General features: G+C 41.0%; 1 long non-coding RNA gene across 3 annotated transcripts; it reads right to left on the bottom strand.

The window, feature by feature from the left end:
• Positions 1 to 293: 293 nt before the first annotated feature.
• Positions 294 to 2626, bottom strand: LOC133633537 (uncharacterized). Of its 3 annotated transcripts, XR_009821772.1 has the most exons (7): positions 2355 to 2626; positions 1948 to 2213; positions 1717 to 1823; positions 1551 to 1623; positions 1096 to 1182; positions 885 to 1005; positions 294 to 461 (listed from the first exon to the last, which is right to left on the bottom strand). It is a non-coding gene; the product is annotated as an uncharacterized LOC133633537 (long non-coding RNA). The 3 variants fall into 3 exon arrangements; XR_009821770.1 differs by having other exon boundaries at positions 1948 to 2626; XR_009821771.1 differs by lacking the exon at positions 294 to 461 and adding an exon at positions 657 to 791 and having other exon boundaries at positions 1948 to 2626.
• Between the last annotated feature and the right edge of the window lie 5375 nt (positions 2627 to 8001).

Genomic DNA, 8001 nt, shown 5'->3' with positions numbered 1-8001 from the left:
GAAAGGCTGATCAATGAGTTCTTGAACATCCACAGATTCTGGCCCCACAGACTGTGCTGCCAGCCCTCTCAGCATGCGCATAATTCCTCCCTGGTTCTCAAGTATATTTTGAACTTTCATGTTCAACTGGAAAACTGCAAAGACAACAAAAGTCAAAGAGGTAATTCGTATTACTGCCCGTTGTAACAGCCTGTTTAACACCACCTATCAACAGTTAAATAGCCGACTAACGTTCACTGTCAATTGGCATTCCTGCTGCTTCTTGGAGCGGTCTGGTACTGACTCGTACTGGCTGGAGTGGTCTGGTACTGGCTTGAGCAGTCTGGTACTGGCTTGAGCTGGATGCATTCCTGTCTGGACTGAGCCTGGAAGTGCTGCTTCTCGCTGGGCTGTGAGGTCGGCCTGGATGCCTTGGAGTGGTCTGGTATTGGCTGGTACTGGCTGAAGTGGTCTGGTACTCGCTGGAGATTGGAAAGTTAAAGGTTGGGAGCTCTGGCAGTGGGGGTGCCTGGATGAAGATCTGTGTTTTCTCTTTTCTGCACTTCTTTTTTGGCCGAATTTCCTCTTCATCTAAACCAACGAAGACAAAAAAATGTATGCACCACTAAGTAGTATTTGAGTATTGTAAGTAAACAGTCTTTGAAATGTGACTATACCGTCAGCATCAAACACATCTTCCTCATCGTTTCTACAGCGTTCAGGGGTGATGTGGCTCCGTTTGGTTAACACTTCTTCTGGGCTCGAAAACATTTTAGCTTGTTTTTCGTATTGAAGGGCCTTGTCAAAGTCTTCTGCAAAATTTCAAAGAATGCCGATGACTCAAGATGAATTTAACTTATGTTGTTTAAAATATACATGATATGACTTAGACAATATTCCCTTACCAGTCAATGTTTTCCTGAAAACCCGAATTGGCAGCCTCTCCCAGAATTGTTTGTCAGGAATCTCAGCTTTCCGGATTCTGGAGTGGGTAGGATTTGGCCTTGGCCAATAGCAGAAGGTATTCTGAAGATAAAATAATCATGATGAATGACATAATAATAATAAGCTACAATATTATGCCTATGCACAGTACTTTTCAGAAAAAGTAATAACCTTTCCATCATCTTCTGTCCATTTGGTTGGGACAACAGCGACTGAATGTTCACCAAGGAACTCAACGACCACAAAAGAGGGAGCCATCTGGAAAACAATCAGATAATATTACCATTTCAATACTGCATCAAAGAGTTATTTATGAATCCTGATACAGTTAGTCAGTTATTCTTAGTCTGCACACTGCATCCATGTACTTTGTCACTGTTTCTGGAGTTGATGTCGTGTCATTCTCTTGCTCGCTATCATCACTCTCTAATTCTAAAGTTGACTGTCGGCATTGCTTCTTCAAATGCCTAGTTGTGGCAGCCCATCTACGCTTATAAGCCCTCTGTTGAAACTTCTTCATATTGTGTTTATTCTATAAAAAATAACCCAAGGAAAATGGGTTGCCCTATTATCGCACACACGGAACTATAACATTAAAACATTGGCATAATTACTTTATCATTTACCTCTCATCTCACTCTGTTCTTTTGCTTGTTTCTTTTTCCTTTTTTGTCCCCCCTCTTAATTCCTCCTCTTCTCCTGCAAGTAGTTATAATTGCAAATTCAAAAGACATGCAGTGGAACTTCAATAAAATGGGAATTCAAAATTGGGATATCTTATCTTCTCCGTACCTCAAATTTTGAAACTCCCTTTCGAAAAGTGGCCAGTTTCAGGACCTCTCCAAGCTCACAATCCACTTCAGCTGTGGTCATCTGCTTGTAAACACCCCTGCATGCCTCTGCAATCACCAGCACAATTTAGAATTCCCTTTAGAATAAAACTGCAATAATAACAGCTAGATCGACCTTGTGAGCATACATGCAACATATGTTCAAAGATGCAAACCTATTATTAACACTTACTATTTATTATTCTGTAAAGGGGCAAGTCCTCAAACGCCACTTTTCCTGACTTTCCACAGAGGCTAAGCTGCTCCAGGACTTTGTTTGTGGCAATTTTCCTCAGCATTGTCCTCACCGTGTCTGCCAAATTCGGAACGTTCAGGCAGCATTCAAACCATATCACTGACGGGGCAAATTATTGTTTAACTAAACTACAAATAAATCCACCCTTCTTAAGAAGTCATTCGTTGGTCTTTGGTCAGTTTGGAAACTTTATAACAGCCAACCTGCACGAGAAATGTATGCTAGTTAGCGCCGGCGCGCATTTATACACAACGCTAAAACCGTAAAATGGTCTGAAATTAATCATGTAGGTTGGAAATTGTTATACAAAAACGTGCTTCGTATTTCACTCTTTCTATACTTACTTGTGATAAATGGATGGCGCACCAAATTGCTTTAAAATCGGGATTCTGGAAGTAGTTAGCCTTCGTCCTTCTTTGTCTCACGGAGCAGCTTCAATTGTGCATGCGTGCAGTCTTCTTCTCCTTCTTCTGATTTTCATGGCGGTTGGCAAGCAACCTTGTGTGTGCATTACCGCCACCTACTGTGCGTGCAGCCTTGACTCAGCCGGCGTCAGATTGTTCACAAAACACAACACTTTCGCAGAAAGTTAGGGAAACGTTACAACATACTGTATAAAAAGTAAATGTGCGAAAAAAACACTTATAAAAGCCTAACAGTTGCTGTTTCCATTGCAGGCAAATTATATTTGGTATATAGATGAGAACGTTCAAAGAACGTTCTAAGAACGTTCTTAGAACATTTAAAAAAAAACAACATATTTTTTAATATGTTCTAAGAACGTTCTTAGAACGTTCTTAGAACATATCAAAACCTTATTTTTCGGATATGTTCTAAGAACGTTCTTAGAACGTTCTTAGAACGTTCTCATCTTGCATAACCAAAAGAGAACCATAAGGGAACGTTACGTTAACGTTAGGTGTTACCTGGGAGGTTACAGTTTGCTTTGTACATAATTTTAGCTGTTTGCAAATGCACCAAATAGTTGAATTGTATTATTTTTGCTTAAAAAGATAAAGGGTTTGTATGTTCTCTATATCCAACATTATGTATTATTTGTTATGGGTCACACTTCTGCTGCTTCTCCTTTTGTTGCGTGCCCTGACGAGCGCACCGCGGGCCACGCCCACGGGCACCCTCTCTCTGCTGCAGGCGCGCCCCCCCCCCCCCCCCCCCCCCAATGACCAGCTCCTTGGTCTTTGACGGATTGAGCTGCAAGAGGTTCCTGTGGCACCAGACAGCAAAGTCCCCCACCAGGCTCCGAAACTCCTCCTCTCTGCCATCCCTGATTCACCCGACGATGGCTGTGTCATCCGCGTACTTCTGGAGGTGACACAGCTCTGAGTTGTAGCAGAAGTCAGCGGTGTCCAGGGTGAAGAGAACAGGGGCCAGCACCGTTCCCTGCGGTGCTCCAGTGCTGCTGATCACAGTGTCCGACGGGATCTCCTTCAGTCTGACGTACTGTGGCCTATCGGTGAGGTAGTTTGAAATCAAGGCAACCAGGCAGGGGTCCACTCGCATTCTGTCCAGCTTGTCCTGGAGAAGGCGGGGCTGGATAGTATTAAAGGCACTCGAGAAGTCCAGGAACAGGATCCTCACAGTGCCATTTCCCTTATCCAGGTGTGAGTGGGCTCAGTGCAGCAGGTAAAGGATAGCATCCTCCACACCAACGCCTGCCTGGTACGCAAACTGCAGGCTGTCCTGGGCATGTTGCACCTGTGATCTGAGGAGGCTGAGAAAGAGCCGCTCCATTGTCTTCATTATAAAACTTTAACCTTACCCCTAACCTAAATAATCAATATAAATCGTTTGAGGTGCTTACTATGAGGTCTGTCACACCGCTACCTCTCGACCTGGCTGTTATCTACCGCCCCCCTGGGCCCTATTCGGACTTTATCAGTGAATTCTCAGAGTTCGTTGCTGATCTAGTGACGCACATCGACAATATAATCATAATGGGGGACTTTAATATCCATATGAATACCCCATCGGACCCTCAGTGCGTGGCGCTCCAGACCATAATTGATAGCTGTGGTCTTACACAAATAATACATGAACCCACGCATCGCAACGGTAATACAATAGATCTAGTGATTGTCAGGGGTGTCACCACCTCCAAAGTTATGATACTTCCGTATACTAAAGTAATGTCCGATCATTACCTTATAAAATTTGAAGTTCTGACTCATTGTCAACAAGCTAATAATAATAACAACTGCTATAGCGGCCGCAACATTAATGCTGCCACAACGATGACTCTTGCTGACCTATTGCCTTCGGTAATGGCAACATTCCCAAATTATGTCGGCTCTATTGATAACCTCACTAACAATTTACGATGCCCTGCGCAAAACCATTGATAGTATAGCACCGCTAAAGCACAAAAGGGCCCCTAAAAGGCGCACCCCATGGTTTACAGAAGAAATTAGACCTCATAAATTATCATGTAGAAAGCTGGCGCGCGACTAAACTTGAGGTTTTCCATCAAGCATGGAGTGATAGTTTAATAACTTATAAACGCATGCTTACCTTAGCTAAAGCTAAATATTACTTAAGTCTCATCCGCCTCAACAAAAACGATCCTAAATTTCTGTTTAGTACAGTAGCATCGCTAACCCAACAAGAGACTCCTCCCAGTAGCTCCACCCACTCGGCAGATGACTTTATGAATTTCTTTAATAAGAAAATTGAACTCATTAGAAAGGAGATTAAAGACAACGCATCCCAGCTACAACTGGGTTATATTAACACAAATACGACTGTATATACGATGGATACCGCCCTCCAAAATAGTCTCTCTATTTTTGATGAAATAACATTAGAGGAATTATTACGGCGTGTAAGTGGGATAAAACAAACATGTTTACTTGACCCACTTCCTGGGAAACTTATCAAGGAACTGTTTGTATCATTAGGTCCATCAGTGTTAAATATTATAAACTTATCACTTTCCTCCGGCACTGTTCCCCTAGCATTCAAAAAAGCGGTTATTCATCCTCTGCTCAAAAGACCTAACCTCGATCCTGACCTCATGGTAAACTACCGACCGGTCTCCCACCTTCCGTTTATTTCGAAAATTCTCAAAAAAATTGTTGCACAGCAGCTAAATGAACACTTAGTGTTTAACAATCTCTGTGAACCTATTCAATCTGGTTTCAGGGCAAATCACTCTACGAAGACAGCCCTCGCAAAAATGACTAATGATCTATTGCTAACGATGGATTCTGATGCGTCATCTATGTTGCTGCTTCTTGATCTCAGCGCCGCTTTCGATACCATCGATCATAATATTTTATTAGAGCGTATCAAAACACGTGTTGGTATGTCAGACTTAGCTTTGTCTTGGTTTAACTCTTATCTTACTGACAGGATGCAGTGCGTCTCCCATAACAATGTGACCTCGGACTATGTCAAGGTAACGTGCGGAGTTCCCCAGGGTTCGGTTCTTGGCCCTGCACTCTTTAGTATTTACATGCTGCCGCTAGGTGACATCATACGCAAATACGGTGTTAGCTTTCATTGTTATGCTGATGACACCCAACTCTACATGCCCCTAAAGCTGACCAACACGCCGGATTGTAGTCAGCTGGAGGCGTGTCTTAATTACCCACATATGCGGTCCTCTCCAAGGTTTCTCATAGTCATTCACATCGACGTCCCACTGGGGTGAGTTTTTCCTTGCCCGTATGTGGTCTCTGTACCGAGGATGTCGTTGTGGCTTGTGCTGCCCTTTGAGACACTTGTGATTCAGGGCTATATAAATAAACATTGATTGATTGATTGATTGATAAAGCCTGCATGAACTCCATGGTGTTCAGGGATGAATATTCTCTCCTATTGCTATCGTACTATTTTTTCAGCTATAGTTACATTAATCATTAGTAATGTAGAAGCCTAGTTTTGAATGGCAGGGTCCCTGCTATCACATGTTGATAAAAATATAACATTTACATATTAAAAATAAACTACAGGCTTCCCAAATGCTGTAATAAATTAAGCATGATGAATTGAACATATGTCAGCTTGTGGCCCCACTTTTAACTCTTTTTTTCAAATGCTTATTGCAAACGCTTACTTACAGTAAGTCATTCATTTTACTTTGTAAGTCATTATTTTGACTTATTAAGTCATTATTTTGTCATTATTTTGACTTAGTAAATTACTAAGTCATAATAATGACGTACTTAGTATCTCAGGTAACTAGGACTGTTTTGTTTTTACATTACGGAAAAAATATCGAGATATATATTGTATATCACCATTCAGCAATTGGAGCGGAAAACACAACCAAAAGTTGTAGACTTCATCACGCGACGAAGCCGGCCTACTTCACCGCAGTCTGTAGTCTATTGCCCCACAGGCTGTGGTGGCAGCGACGAAGTGGAGACGTGATGGCGATAGGCCAAGTTACACCAATCCTTACACCCACCCACCCACTTCCCCCTGTCCTCTTAACTAACACATTTTCTAGGGGAAACACTGCTTATGCTTCACTAAAGTGTTTTAATCTTTGTGTTTTACCTGTTTTAATAGCTAATATTTTATTGTTCTACTGTAAACATTGGTTTGGTATCGTAACACTTTGAGAATTATTTAAATGGAATGTGCGTTAAACATGTAATCTATTCTAATTAAGAATCACTTCGGGCGGGGTTTGTGTCTGTCCTACTCTGTTCAGTGGTACATGAAGGCACCATAAAAACACTTCCTCTTTTGAGGAAAGACCAATCATCATAAATTTGTTCTAAGAAAGCATAGCTTGTAGGTTCAGTGTGCACAACTGAATAGCTTAGTTGATACGACAGCAATGTGTTTATATAAGTTTAGATTGGGGTATATATCGTTTTTAACGGTGAAAGACTTATGTCTCTTGTTTTCATGTTAGCGTTTAAGCTAGCGAGCTGGCATGAGTCCTTCGGCAGTGAGTTTATCAAAGTGCATTTATCAACCTCAGTTTCTAAGATAATTGTAATTTAAAATGGTAACACTAACCGTCGGGAGTTTTGCCACCATCGTCATTATTACCGTTTATCATTATATCCCTACAATGTAGTCTTTCTTCTTGGTGAAAAAATCCAAACACTGTGTCTTGGTAGTTGTAGTTCTGATTGGATCCCCACCGTGAGGCTCCGTTTGAATGGTGAAATGGAGTCATGTGACAGTGCCTGCTGGAAAAAGGCTCACTGACCAGATGAATTTGTCTTTGCAAGTCTCAATCAATAGATTAAAAATAATTGTGATGTAAATAAATGTAACGATCTGAATGAAACTCAATGTAATGGAGTAAAAGTAGCATTTCTTTTCACAAAAATACTCAAGTAAAAGTAAAAAGTATGTGACTATAATCCTGTAAGACCCCTTGTTGTAAAATTACAACGTTACCTTTAACCATCCTAAAAAAACAATCTGTTATATTTTTTAATATTTTTTTACCGCATTTACATACAGTAGTCATTGGGTCCATTGTTCAGTCTCACAAGGCTATTTGATTGTACGTTTGTTTATAAGTCACGCCTTCTGGCCATGAACTCACACAACCTCTCAAAGTTTCCTTCGAACAACATCTACTAGTTTCATTGGACTGAATTCATCAGATTCAAGTAAGTAAAACGTTTTTTATAAATTTTTTGGTTGTTATTACAATGTCTAGAGCATGTACATATGTAGTTATTGTGGAAAAGATGCATCAAATTTCACTTAGAGCTTGTTATATAATTGTTGCAATTATACAACATTGGGTGAATGTGGTAGTCAAAATAGCTGACTTGTTGCAGTGGGCTCAAACACGTTGTATTCCCTCCACTACACCACTGCCTGGAGAATATTCTCTTTACATGGATAGTGTACATTCTACCCTTGTGTTGTGTTCTGGTGACTGATTTAAAAGTTTTATCTCTAAAAAATGTAGTTAATTGATCAGCCTGACCTAAAATTACATGACTTTGTCCACGAAGAAGATATCAACAGACAATTCCGTTCTGGGGAAAGGAA

The sequence above is a fragment of the Entelurus aequoreus genome, linkage group LG18 (assembly GCF_033978785.1).
Source record: "Entelurus aequoreus isolate RoL-2023_Sb linkage group LG18, RoL_Eaeq_v1.1, whole genome shotgun sequence".
Classification (NCBI taxonomy): Eukaryota; Metazoa; Chordata; class Actinopteri; order Syngnathiformes; family Syngnathidae; genus Entelurus; species Entelurus aequoreus.
The sequence above is the reverse complement of the archived record's forward strand: the minus strand, read 5'-3'. Positions and strand labels throughout refer to the sequence as shown.